Below are 5,355 nucleotides of genomic sequence, written 5' to 3'. Positions count from 1 at the left end.
GGGTTCCTTTGTTGTTGAGTCATTTGAGGGGCTCTGGGCCTTGACGGTCTCCTGTGCAGGTGATTCTGTCGCGGGCTTTGTTGTAGACCGCGAGGGGAGTGTCATCTGTTATTTCTGATCGGCAGACGCTTTCTCTGGGCACTGGCAGAATAGAAGTGATGGCAATGGTTTCATTGGGTCTTGTGAACGTTACTGTGTCATCATATTCATCTGACATTATTTGGACTGGTATGGGGCCTATGACAGGTACTGTTAGCTCAAAGTCGTGGATCGCCTGGTTGATGAGACATCCCAGGTGACTGGCTTTGGGAATGTTGATGTCTTTGGCCGTACAGTTGTTGAACAACACATACACAGCACGAGATGACACTTCAATGAGAGGTGTGGCTTCCAAGGTCAGTCCTAGTCTTAGGCAGGTCCTGGAAGGTTGGAAGAAGCCTAGCTTACTGTCGAGAGAGTGGCCAGGTCGCATGTTGAGGCGGACGCTGACACTCTTGCTGTAGGCAGGTATTGCGGCTTCTCGTTCGTTAATCATGGCACATGCCTCTGGCATTGTTTGACCAGATCGAAGGTTCTTAAGGTTGACTGCAGTGGTCAGTTGGCGCGTCGTTCACGATGTCTGCTCCAATGTAGATGTCATGCGGTAGGTTGGGGACAACGAGGAAGTAATGACTCAGGTGTCTGTTGTTCCATCGTATGTCCACAGAACAGATGATCTTGGAGATAGCCATGGTTGTAGACCAGGGACTGAGAGGCTGTGTCTTGACACGTGTGGGAGGCTCTGCTGTCTTTGCTACAATGCTCTGAAAAGCTTCAGGTTGATAGCGGAGTTCTCCACCCACAGGGCTAGTGCTGCATCAGACACTGATATGTCGTGGACATTTATGGCAGTCATGATTCGAAGGGGGCCTGAGCCTGAGTCAGGCGCCTGCAATGAGCAGAGGAAAGGGTCCAGGTTCTTGCTGCTTGGAGTTGAGCTTGGCCCTGGCTTTGACATTGCGTCATCAGTAAGTGAGTTGGCGGCGGTGTCTGTGGCTTGACACTGCGACTCGTTGGAGTCTACTGACTGGAAGGGCAGAGGCTCGCGGACTTGCGTCCATATCTTTAGGTGCTTGAAGTCAATTAAAGGTTCAAAGCGATTAAGCAGGTCTTTTCCAATGAGGAGTGGATACGTGTTGAGTGGTGAGACGTATGAATTGGGGCCATATGTTTTAGCTTTAGGCCCGTGTGGGAATATGCTTGAAGGTTCGGCTCACACCTTTGAAGTTTGAGGGTGCTATTAGACCTCTTTGTTCTTTCTTGGACTTCTTTAAGGAGTTCAGTTGACATTAGAGTGATGTTGGCTCCAGTATTCAGGAGGGTTTCGACTTTGATGTGGCGTTCGATGATGATGGAGAGGTAAAACGTTCTTGTTATACCTTTCTCAATGAGATCGCCCAGGAGTTGAGGGACTGGAGTTTGGGACGAGACAGGTAGGATGTCAGGACTGATCTGGTGTTGTTCTTCGGCGTGGCAGACGACCAAGACAACTTTGTTCCTTTCAGGAACTTGAGTGGTTTCGTCAGCAGGTGTTTGTTGGACACTGCTGTGATCTGGAGCATCAATTGTTGAGTTAATGTCTAACTGTTGCTGGATTTTCAAGTAGGATTTCTTGTCCATGTGAAGTTATGGTGGTTATGGTTCTCTGAGAATGAGGTGAAGGAGTGCTGTTCTCTGTGGCGGGTTGGGTCAGCTGGTCGCTGCCTTCTTGTCCGGCTGCTAGGCAGGCTGAATCTGGTTTCTCTTTCTTTTCCCACTTCCGATCCGCCTCATTTCGTTGGAAGAACTCTTAATATCATCATTTTCATCAGTTCTTGTGAGTCTAAGCACAGTGATGTCTTTTGTTCTTGTGTGGATTCGGTTTGAGCTCGGTCAGCTTGGAATCTTTGCGAATTCTTTCGTCGATTCATTGGACTGGTTGCTCCAGGGTGTGTTTGTCGTTTTCCCTTCGAGGTTCCGTTGGATTTCCACGAGCCTTTTCCTCTTCAGTTTCCAGTTGAGTTTGACTGATTCATGATCTGTCCCATTGATTCGCACGAGGTCTGGATTGGTCTCTGTTTAGGTCGGGTACCAGCGTGGGAGTCCCGTTCTCTGTTGGACAAGGGTGTGTTCCACTCTTTGTGTGGCGGCCTGGCATGGTCTTGATGTTGGGTGCCCTCTAGAGCCAGCTCCTGACTTTGAGTGTTGAAGTCAAGAACTGCTGTGGATTTGGCGCCCTTTTCTGAGGCCATCTTTTGTTTGCCGTAGGCTTTATGCGCCAAGTCTCGCAACTGTTGAGCACTCATTGTTCGCGGACATGCAAGGACGCCAAGATGGTGGCTTACCCCAGGATGAAGGTTTCTCAGGGAGAGAGTTTTAAAGTTCAAATCGTCCTCCATGTCCGGTTCGTTACGAGTTCCGAAGTATGTTCGTCTGTGTCGGCTGTAGTAGGCTTGAGGAGATTCATGACGCCCTTGTTTCGTCTCCAGAGCAACCACTAGTAATTGTTCTGCCTCAGGGTCAGCGAATTCTTTAATGAGGGCTTCTCGGAGCAGGTGGTAATCAGTTTTTGTGTGAGCAGGCCAGGAAGCTGCGCACTTCAGGGCTGGATGTTGTTCGGAGCACATAGAGTCTATCTTTGTCAGTGACATTGGGTCTCATTTCCAGATGGAAATAGACGTCTTGCAGATAAGCTTGGACATCCTGGCTACTTGGCTCACTTGGGGTGAATTTGCCAATGTTCCCGGTGAGCTTGTCGAGGTCTTTGAGATCCAAGCCATGCGATAATCTGTGGCTGGCTGGAGCAAGTTCTTTTAGCTTTGTCGTGAGGTAAAGTTCTTCAGAGGGAGCCGGTAAATGTTTCAGCATTTTTGATCACGTGTCAGTCCAGGAACAGGGGACCCAGTCCTGCTTGGCAGGGGTGAGACTGGTGCCCGTCGTGTCCTTGTAGGCTCAGGGCGCAGCTCGTAGGCATGTCTGAGTTCCTCTCTGATGCTGTCGGACTTCTCTTTGATGTAGTCCAGCTGTTGTATTAGGCGGCTGATCTAATTTCTTGACTCATCCAGGTGAGTTTCAAGGGCTTTAATTCGGCCGTTCTTGTCTCTGAAGTCGGCCTTTGCCTTTTCCAGGAGCTGTTCTGCATATTGTAGCTTGTTGGAGAGATCAGCGTAGTCAGCCTTGCCTTGTTCCATCTCTTGGGTAGTAGCTGCTAGGGTCTCTTTTAGCATAGTGATCTCCTCCCCGGCGCCTTGTTGCACTTCCTCAGGCCCTTCTCGTCGTTCCTGAGCCTCCAGTTCTACCTGCTCGACGCGTCGTTGTGCAGCTCTTGTTGGAGATGGGCGGCGTGCCTGTCGCTCAGCTTGAGGAGCCTGTGATCTTGGCTAGCTCTTTGTGACTGTAGCTCTGAATTGGGTCTTGTTTCATGAGGCTTGTTATGTTGTCATCCAGCTGGTCCTGTGTCTGATGCTTCAGTGTTTCAGCAGCCTTAGGTAGAAGGCTGTCTGTTGCAACACTAAGCCGTCTCGAGGTCCTCTCAGTGGCCAACAGAGTCTGTTGTGCGAGACATGTTTTGGCGCGGTGAGGGAGATCTAGAACCTAGTCTGACACAGACCTTGAAGAAGAGAAAACAAAACAAAACAAACAAGGCAAAACAGAGGTGTAAAGTGTGCAATGTCAAGAGTGTTTTGACGTTGAGTGTGTAATGGACAGGTGAGTTTAGTTCTCAGCGACTGTGATCCTCTGGTGGTCGTGCTTCTAATTTGTAGTCTCTGTTGGGAAAATTAGTAAGCACACACAGGTAGCACAGCTAGAGAACAGAGGGAGAAAAGAAAAATAACAAACAGAGAAAGGCACAAAAAAATAATTGGTTGCTTCCATTTTTCTTTTTTTTTTTTGTGAGGAAAGAAACTTAATGGTAAGATGAGAGTGAAAGACATTCTGGTAGCAGAATAAGTATTATTAAATTTTCTTTTTTCCTTTTTTGTCAAGTTTGCTTTAGAAGGATGCTTCTAAACCGGTGTTTGGAAATGGGGATTTCTATAAATACCAGGACTGTGATTGTTTTTAAAATTCCTCCGGGCAAAGGAACAACAATAAAAATTACAGTATTGGTTTCTTAGCTGGTAAGATTGACACCATACCCCAATTAGATCGTTTCTAGATGCGTGTTCAAATTTTTTTTGGCGGACGCCTATCAGTCCTCTTGTTGACCTGCTTTAGCCTTAGCTGATCCCAGGGTGAGAAGGGAAGGTAGGGTGAGAGTCAGACAATTTTGAAACGATGTGTTCATGTTTCACAAATATTTGTTAAATGTTTCTAAAGTTCTCTGCTTTTATGATTCTCACAGGTAAATTCCAAAGCAGCCGCAGTAGTCAACTCGGAAGAAAAGAGCTGAGAGAGAGAAGAAGGAGAGAGAAGTTTTGCTCCCAATGTTAGAAAAATGACAGGGAGGTGGCGGTGTTAAATTGATACACCTAGGGGGTTGGTTTTGCTGTGTTAGCAGGATAGACTAACTTAACCTAAGTACTGAGGAAAACCCTAGTTTTCCTTTTGGGGTTTTGCCACTAACAGGCTTAAGCCAAACGGGCAAACTACGAGCTAGGAAGACGGATCTGGGCAGAGTTTTTTAACTTTAAAAATACACAACACAAGACAATACTTCTTTATAAATGAAACAGGAATTTATTCACTATTCTAAAAGAGATATCAAGCGGAAACCCGCGTTCCTGTGCTAGTCTCGACATGCCCTACTCGTGGTGTGAATTTCAAGAGGATTGGAGAAACTTGAAAATTCAGCTAAAATAAAACTGTGTACCCCTTTGAATATTTTGGGGTCAAAATGTAAAGTTTCTCCAATCTCCTTGAAACTCACCACATACGTACGGCGTGTTCAGACTATCACAGGGTTTCAGCTTTATATCATGGCCAGAAGCCGAGATCTGGATGTCCCACCTACAATTTATCCCATTATAAAAAATAAGCTGTTCGTCGTCAATGGAATTCTGAGGATTTAACACCTCTAGGTGCTTCAGGAGGATGTGAGGAGCCACCTAAATACGTTTATTAATGGATGTTTGACCACCACAGTGGACAGAATAAGAAGGACCATCCCACGTGTAACTTATTTAACGGGACCTACACAGGCTTTCTGTGGACAATGTAGTAATAGGTCGTATTTCATAACTACAATGATTTTATTTAGTAAAACCTACAGTACAGTGCTCAGGGAACACGACCCAACACTTTCATGTACATTAGAGCATATAAAATGGCTTAATTTGCATAAAAATGCATTGTCCACGGAGAGCCTATGTAGGTCCTGTCAAATAAGTTACACGT

At 46.5% G+C, this 5,355-nt stretch overlaps 1 pseudogene; it reads right to left on the bottom strand.

Annotated features, from left to right (window-relative positions):
* Positions 1-793: 793 nt before the first annotated feature.
* Positions 794-3,583, bottom strand: LOC107658185 (uncharacterized; annotated as a pseudogene).
* Between the last annotated feature and the right edge of the window lie 1,772 nt (positions 3,584-5,355).

Source organism: Sinocyclocheilus anshuiensis, unplaced genomic scaffold (genome assembly GCF_001515605.1).
Source record: "Sinocyclocheilus anshuiensis isolate Anshui unplaced genomic scaffold, SAMN03320099.WGS_v1.1 scaffold783, whole genome shotgun sequence".
Lineage (NCBI taxonomy): Eukaryota > Metazoa > Chordata > Actinopteri > Cypriniformes > Cyprinidae > Sinocyclocheilus > Sinocyclocheilus anshuiensis.
This window is presented reverse-complemented; position numbering and strand designations above follow the sequence as displayed.